This window comes from Haliotis cracherodii, unplaced genomic scaffold (genome assembly GCF_022045235.1).
Source record: "Haliotis cracherodii isolate W230 unplaced genomic scaffold, xgHalCrac1.p SCAF_3, whole genome shotgun sequence".
NCBI lineage: Eukaryota > Metazoa > Mollusca > Gastropoda > Lepetellida > Haliotidae > Haliotis > Haliotis cracherodii.
In genome coordinates this window covers 54,748,786-54,758,286 of record NW_027266286.1, presented here as the reverse complement: position 1 = coordinate 54,758,286, position 9,501 = coordinate 54,748,786, and the positions used below count along the sequence as shown (strand labels likewise).

Genomic DNA, 9,501 nt, shown 5'->3' with positions numbered 1-9,501 from the left:
ATTAAGCTGACACGCCGTGATATAAATGGAATACTGTTAAAAGCGGCGTTAACCCCAACTCACTCACACCATCCGTCCGCCCGTCACGTTTTGTTTCCGAAACAGAACTCGAAACCATGAGAGATATCATAACCAAACTTGGCACATAGATAGGTCTAGTGGTGAACTGATAGTTTGGAATTTTTATTTTTCGAGTTTCCATGGAATCGACTTTGACTTAGACTGAAAATGTCGGTAGTGCTCATTTCCGGAGCAGATCTTGAAAACCGTACCATATTTCTTGCCTTGCACACAACAGGACATGTCATATTGGCGGGGATATGGGTAGTTCATGCTTGTTTACTGCGCATTGATTTTAAAACGTATTTATATTTTACGGTATTGAAGATACAAGGTTGGCTGCTGGGTCCGCTGTTATTATGACTGGCGACCAATACCGAGTGAGCGTTATCTAACGACCTGCGCCGCGTCGTCAGATGTCACACATTGCCAGCGATAAACATGGAGGTAACATCACATATATAGCAGGTAAATGGGAGACACTGGTCCAGTATGAATGTCGACAAGTGCTGTGAACTGGAGACACCTCAGCTGACCAGTCGTGCATTGGATACTCTGTATTAAGTGATACACTGTCCTTGAGTCAACCTGGAGTGGACATCAGTGGACCTGGTTTGGGCGTATGAGATCCACCTCGGTGGTATAGTGCCCATAGCACCAGTAAGTATCTGGAATGTATAGTCATTTATTGTGTCTGCCATGTTTGTATGAGTGAGATTGAACACAGCTCGTAACAATATTCTCTGTGTTAGAGCCATAACTGGTAGCCCAGTCTTTGCAATAATAATTTTGACACAAAAGAACGGAGATTGTGGGATTATATATATATATATATATATATATATATATATATATATATATATATATATATATATTATATTTGTGTCAAAATTATTTGCAATTATAATTTTGACACAAAGGAACGGATATATATATATACAAAAATGAGGTAAATGTTCACTCGGTGTACATGTCATATATAATAAAATAATAAAGTCCACGTTAGTCCATCATCTTCTTTATATCAGTTTCAGACATATATAGTATTTTGAGACCGGGGGCATGGGTGGCCCAGTCGTGACGTAAGGACCGTGTTTAAGTTTGTGTTCAGGAACTAGACACATTTTACAGTGTATGGCCAACGCTCTACTGGTACGATATGACGTAATCTATGTCACGATTAGGTGTCACAATCAGATTACAGATTATATATATATAATCCCACGATCTCCGTTCCTTTGAGTCAAAATTATAATTGCAACGTACAGTTGCAATTGCAATCCTTTGTTTTTATTTAAAAACACCACTTTGTCTGCTTTTTATGTTGCGTTTTGTTACGTGCATTAAGCTGTATTATTTTAATTACAACGAGACTACCCCCGTTTCACTCACAACGCTATTCAACGTCTCGATCAAAAGTGGCAATGAGCACCAGGATATTGAAGATAGTCCCTCTTTAAAGGAAGACAACTCTTTTGAGACAACGAGAGTATATAAGAGGCTGCTATCATATTCAGGAAAACGTGAAGGCAGAGACTGTTGATAAAGTAACAGTTGGATTATTGTTCATAAAAGTATTCTAACAGAGTTAAACAACCTCCTTCTATGATGTATACACGTATGCATTTTGTAAAAAAAATAAAAATAATTTTAAAAAATTACAACTATTTATGTGTACAGGTTGATAGATCGATTCATGGATGTAATTTACCGTAAGAGGTATTATATATATCAACATAGTGTTTTATCAATACCTCTGTGGCTGTTATATCAGCGTGTCGGGCAAAGATATCAAGTTGCAACCGATAACAGACATATCAGTTAAGAAAGTATTACTGTCAGTTTATAGGGTCGTCTATTCTTGTATACTCGTGTCAGCCATGCAGATGTCAGTGTATACTCGTGTCAGCTATTAACGTGTCACTTTTTACACGTGTGTTATGTACATGTCACTATATACACGTGTCAGTTATGTACATGTCACTATATACACGTGTCAGTTATGTACATGTCACTATATACACGTGTCAGTTATGTACATGTCACTATATACACATGTCAGTTATGTACATGTCACTATATACACATGTCAGTTATGTTCATGTCACTATATACAGATGTCAGTTATGTACATGTCACTATATACAGATGTCAGTTATGTACATGTCGCTATATACACATGTCAGTTATGTTCATGTCACTATATACACATGTCAGTTATGTACATGTCACTATATACACATGTCAGTTATGTTCATGTCACTATATACACATGTCAGTTATGTTCATGTCACTATATACACATGTCAGTTATGTTCATGTCACTATATACACATGTCAGTTATGTTCATGTCACTATATACACATGTCAGTTATGTTCATGTCACTATATACACATGTCAGTTATGTACATGTCACAATATACACATGTCAGTTATGTTCATGTCACTATATACACATGTCAGTTATGTACAATCATGTCACAATATACACATGTCAGTTATGTACATGTCACTATATACAGATGTCAGTTATGTGCATGTCACTATATACACATGTCAGTTATGTACATGTCACTATATACTCGTGTCAGCTATGTTCATGTCACTATATACACGTGTCAGCTATGTTCATGTCACTATATACACGTGTCAGTTATGTTCATGTCACTATATATACATGTCAGTTATGTACATGTCACAATATACACATGTCAGTTATGTACATGTCACTATATACACATGTCAGTTATGTTCATGTCACTATATACACATGTCAGTTATGTACAATCATGTCACAATATACACATGTCAGTTATGTACATGTCACTATATACTCGTGTCAGCTATGTTCATGTCACTATATACACGTGTCAGCTATGTTCATGTCACTATATACACGTGTCAGTTATGTTCATGTCGCTATATATACATGTCAGTTATGTACATGTCACAATATACACATGTCAGTTATGTTCATGTCAGTATATACACATGTCAGTTATGTACATGTCACAATATACACATGTCAGTTATGTTCATGTCACAATATACAGATGTCAGTTATGTACAATCATGTCACAATATACACATGTCAGTTATGTACATGTCACTATATACACATGTCAGTTATGTTCATGTCAGTATATACACGTGTCAGTTATGTACATGTCACAATATACACATGTCAGTTATGTTCATGTCACAATATACAGATGTCAGTTATGTACATGTCAGTATGTGTGTGTGTGTGTGTATGTATATATGTATATGTATATATATGTAACGTGGCGGTCGGGTAGTCTAGTGGTTAAAGCGTTCGCTCGTCACGCCGAAGACCCGGGTTTGATTCCCAACATTGGTACAATGTGTGAAGCCCATTTGAAATAGTGCTTAAAAGCGGCGTAAAACCATACTCATTCACTCACTAGGTGAATAGTCAATCAATTTGTTAATACTCTCTTGGTATACCATCAAACTGGATATTACACTGAATGTAGTTTCGGAAAGCCAAGACAAATTATGACTCAAATGAACGGATGTCGCAGTCAAGGGAGCCGTTTCCTGAATGAAAACAAACGCAGGTGTACATTTGAATCTATCAACCAACATGGCCCTACAAGTAACAGCATCAATTAATATAAACACAATTCTGTTCTCAGTATACACTGAGGTGTGGAACATACCCGGGCTCGTGGGTTTCACCGAAGTGGTAAACGTCTCAGACCTGCATCACTTCGGGCTTTCCTCCCACATTAAGCTGACACGCCGTGACAAACTGGAATTATGTTAAAAGCGGCGTTAAATCCAACTCACTCACTCATTAAATTAATTTCACGTTCATGTTACTGACATGATACCAGCAGCCAACATGACTATGCAATTATTAATGTTGTGTTTCCAAATCAACGGTCTGTGCAGGTTCTTCTACACGACACACTGTTCTTTTGTGTTTAAATGGCAGCATATGGTACGTTTTTCTAGAACATAAAAATGAATAAATTGATTGTACTGTGGTAACTGCGATCCTATTCAATACAATGAAAACATATCGTATATATTTAATATCATATCCAGATGTCCATTTCATTTATTGGTATCGACATATAATGTTATGAACGAGATAGTTATTTTTACACAAGAAGCGTGTTTGCCTGCCAAACTTACCACCTGGGTTTGATTTCAAATTTTGGTACAGTGGTTAAACAGCTGTTTTTATTTTGCCTTGCCTTCCTTTGAAACGTGAAACAATACCACCATTTTAACACTATGACTTACAGAATGTTAATCAAAACCTTCTACCCGCAGGAAATAGTAAAAGGGGAATATGTCTTCCCAATATTCACAGACAAGGTCAGAGGTCGGGACCAGGCGACAAATGACCTGTCAACACACGTACATGACGTCACAACAACCAACCAATCAAAGCGTCACCGAGAGATGCCCCGCGGGCATCAATGCTTACAAGGATCAGACACGGACAGGGATGATTGGAGAACATCCAATCTAGCAGAAGCATCAGTATTGGTACCAAAGGCGACAACCGATACAGGTAACTAACGGTACATTGCATCACTCAGAATGGATCTTATACAAGAAGTCATTGTGTACAGTCTGTTTCGAGAAAAATATGACTCTTTGGGACCAGCCATTTAAGAAGGGAGGACGTGGGAAGAGAGGGACGTATAATGTGGTAGGTCCCTCATCTTTGTAGTCTGTGGAATTGGCTTGTTTACATCAAAAGACGTTTTGTTTGTTTGTTTGTTGTTTAACGCCGCACTCAGCTGTATTACGGCTATATGACGGCGGTCTGTAAATAATGGAATCTGGACCAGACAATCCAGTGATTGACATCATGAGCATCGATCCACGCAATTGGGATATGATAAAAAGTCACCAAGTCAGCGAGCCGGACCACCTGATCCCGTTAGTCGCCTCTTTCGACAAGCATAGTCGCCTTTTACGGCAAGCATGGGTCCCTGAAGACCTGTTCTACCCGGATCTTCACGGGTCCATTAAAAGACGTCAATTACAACAGAAACATTTATTTCTGTGAGTCCTGTTACCGGTATGACAAAGGAGGGACCTTCCAATGTTACAGTTTGTTTCCATCTCCTAGGCTGTAGTTAATATGAATATTCATGGCATCAACTCCCTGGGTGGGCCGGGAAGAACTGGTCCCAGGAACCTACTTTGTCGGGTTGTCATACTTGGATCGGCTGATTGTGAGGCTCCTGCACTGATTGTCGGTGTACCCGGATGGCATTGATCGTTGCTCATGCAATTCGATTATGTGCAGAGCGCAGTATTATACATGTATTATGTGCAGAGCGCAGTATTATACATGCATTATGTGCAGAGCGCAGTATTATACATGTATTATGTGCAGAGCGCAGGATTATACATGTATTATGTGCAGAGCGCAGGATTATTATACATGTATTATTGCTGAACGCGTTCAATAAATTATCCCCCCCCCCCCCCCCCCCGGGGATTCGTGTCATTCGTGTCAGCAATCTGCTATACGCGGCAAGGATGCGTGACCCTTGTACCTTATGTAGGTTCTTAGCTAGGGGGTTGTAAGGTGGTGGTCATAACCTTTGGGAAGGTCAAAGTCCATGATTACCGACTGACAACAACGTTATTCGTGTTACGTCATCGATCACGAAATCCACATGGAGATATATAACCACGTAGAAACCAATGAGTGAGTATGGTTTTATGCCGCATTTAGCAATATTTCAGCAATATCATGGTTGGGGGAATGGGCTTCACAAATTGTACCCTTGTAGGGAATAGAACACGGGTCTTCGGCGTGACGAGCGAACGCATTAACTACCAGGCTACCCCAACGCGACAAAAATACAAGCGGATTATGTGTACCTAATTAATTCTGAAAAAAAACATTGTTTCATTGTTTTAAAGTTTCTTTTATGCAAGCTACTTGTACAGAGCTTGTCTCCACGTCTCAATTATTGCTTCATGTGGCGTAAAAAAACATCGATCACACACGAGCACGCTACGCCTAATTCAAACATTTTCATGATATAAACTGCTTTTGTTTTAGACAGATCCTGTAAATCTGAACTTGTGACTCAACCGCCAACATCATCATGTGATGACGTCAAAGGGCCATGGAACAGACAGTGGGTGTCCATCAACTCTTCGGACTTCCACCCCAGACCAGGCGATGACCACTGACCCAGACCAAGCGATGACCACTGACCCATGGGGAGGGTTGGGCAGGACTTGAGAAAGCCTTTGGGTGGGGCTGTGAATAGTGTGTAAGGTTGAAGTGATGGAATGCGTGAGAAAATGCATGATGATGATTATGATGATGATGATGATGATGATGGTGATGTGTTTTCAGGCCCTACCGTGTAATTTACATGTAATGTATTCGCCAGCGCAGCCTCATATACCAGTTGTGCTTAAATATATTCACCGTACGCACTAGAAACAAAATAAAACAATTGTATTATATTCTCATTAAATAGAAGCAACACGGGAAACCGGAAGTAAAGCTATAAGATCGGAAGTGCCGAAATATTGCTGATAAAATGAAGATGCATGATTATCCTACAAGAACACGACACCCCGTGACCGGAAGTGACGTCATCAGACCGGATATGTATTTAACCTACGTATTACACCAGACAGAGGCGAACGGTGATCATGAAAACGCTGCAAATAAAACAGTATTGCCCATAGCTTTTCCTTATGTTACATATATTTTTGCCTACGTGGGTGGGGGTTTGATGTATATCGTTATGACCATAGTGTTTTGGTGTGAGTACTATCTATTTAAATTTTTATTAGAGTCATTATCAAACAATACTGAGAACATTTAATAAATTTATCACATACAGATCTCTGTATGAATGAACAATATATGAAATTGACCGAAATGAAATTGCAAATGCTGAGGAACAGTTGCCTAAAAAAATAACATTGCGGAATCCAAAAAAAATTCTTTAATTTGTCCCGTCTCGTATGACATGTCGATGGAGTATCCATGTTTTGACGAAGGAATACAACATTGTTTTCATATTATAAGATTGTGTTGTTTTGTTGTTTGGAGATTGTAGCATTTGACATTTCACTGAGATGTGCAAAATACACAACATATCGTAGTAAGGGAAACACTTACACACACCACTTCGCAGTAACCCACGTAACAGACTCAGGTCAGTAGTAAGTAGAAAATAGAACTACAAGGCTGTAGCTCACCTGATCTTTTTTCTAAATATATTGTTTTGCTTTGCTTCTTGTTTAACGCTGCACTCAGCAATATTCCAGAAATATGACGGCACTCTGTGAATAAACGTATCTGGACCAGACAATCCAGTGTGATTGACATCATAACGATCGATCCACGCAATTGGGATACGATGCAATTCACCAAGTTGGCGGGCGTGACATGCAATCAGCCATGCTATCGGGCCTTACCACCTAAACCATATTGACGAGAAGCATAATTAGGTTTCTGCGGACCCATATTCTTACCCGGGATTCCTGCGTGTTATAGAAATGGCATGATCAGAAGGGGTTAGAAATGTAAAAGGAACCACGCAAAAACAGAGACAGGGGTTGCTACAAAACATATGTCCGCACTATATGAACACCTATAACACATACGTGACTAGAGAGCAAAAACAAGGTAGAGGTGGTGAGGTCAGGTGAAATGGGGTTTAACGTCGCGTCCAAGATTATTGCACTTATATAGCGACGTGCATGTACGTGTGTGTGTTTGTGTGGCTGCTTGTACTAGTCCGGACTGATGCCGATTTATAGTGCTAGCTCACTGAGATACCATGCCGCAGTTTAACATGAATACCCAACTCAGTCACAGTATACTGACTCCGAGCCGACCAGTCCTTGTTTTAGCCCTTAATGCCGAGCGCCGGACAGGGTACCATCTTTTAACGTCTTTTGGTATGACGCGGCCGGGAATCGAACCCCGAACCTTCCGCTCTCTGGGCGGACGCTCTACCACTAGACCACGGAGGCGGTCCAAACAAGGTAGAGGTTTTACTCACAGATACACCAAAAAGTAGCACATGCTTTTACGGTAAAAGTTTGGCTTAAAAGTGACAATTTCGAGCTGACATTACAATGTCAACCATGAACATCTTATTGTACATTACATGTCATCATCCACGGATAAATGTGACACACACAAAGCAAGGTTACACACACACACACACACACACACACGCACACACACACACACACTAACACACACTAACACTAACACTAACACTAACACTAACACTAACACACTAACACACTAACACACTGACACTAACACTAACACACACGGCGAACCTGGATTCAAACCCATGATCATACGTTTCTAGCACGCACATACAATTCTAAATGTACACGATGTGTGATGGAGTTCCCGTTACAGTTTCTCACCTTGACCCACATTGTGTATCGCATCCTGGAGAATGAACTTTAATACACAGTGCCAACACGTATATATCGTCATATCAGCAACCCCGTGTCAACAGTTACATGTATAAACCTATTCTGTCTTTAAGGGGATCGGTGACACAGTAGGCCAAGCCGTTACGTCCTGTTCACCTTTGTTATTATTATCGGGTTTTACCAAAGTGGTAAAACTGACCTGCATCATTTCAGTCTTCCGCCACGCATTGCGCCATAATATAAAAGAAATACTGTTCAAAGCGGCATTAAACCAGGCACAAGAACGGATAATATGTACATGCTTACAATGAAGTATTATTAATATGTTTCAATTTTGCCTTTATCAACTTCATATATCACAATCCAAATGTCCTCTTGACTGCAGTTACACGGTGTCGAAAATATTTCAGAAAGCCTCCAAATTTCATCTCGACCCATACACTTTACATTCCCTACAGACAAGCCCCTTTAAGCGTAATCAAGCCATCAAGGGAAGTTATGTCATATTCCAAGCGAAAGCACCGAGATACCAGAGAAACACAACACCAATCACAGCCTGCTCGTAAACGTAGACCTATTGCTGCATGGCTACATGGTTACATGGCTTTCAAAACAAATAAAGTTTATAAATATGAAATAAATGGTGAAACTATATAAACGAATAGGACGATGTATAATGATAAGCACGCAGTGCAGAAAGGAAAATAGTATCTTTTGCGCCCCGGCGTTTGGCGTTCCGGTTGAGGTGACGTGATAAATAAAGACGTTAAGAAGGAATATAGACGTTACACCAAGACTTCCATATCTCCCTCACTGAAGATCGGCCTCAGGGGACCCCACTCCCCTCTGAAAATAATAATTGAAAAGTAAATTGCCCGTGAAATTCTTTCAAAGACGCTATAAAAACTATGAGGTTAGAGGCGCTCCAAGTAGGTCACAGAATAACGTTGACGAAAAAAGGTTAATATTTTTGACAAAGGAGACTTGTAAAGAGATTGTTTTACAATAT

At 39.7% G+C, this 9,501-nt stretch overlaps 1 long non-coding RNA gene across 1 annotated transcript; it reads left to right on the top strand.

The window, feature by feature from the left end:
* Positions 1-506: 506 nt before the first annotated feature.
* On the top strand, positions 507-7,082 carry LOC139474941 (uncharacterized). Its single transcript, XR_011654003.1, has 3 exons — positions 507-720; positions 4,368-4,611; positions 6,127-7,082. It is a non-coding gene; the product is annotated as an uncharacterized lncRNA (long non-coding RNA).
* Positions 7,083-9,501: the final 2,419 nt, after the last annotated feature.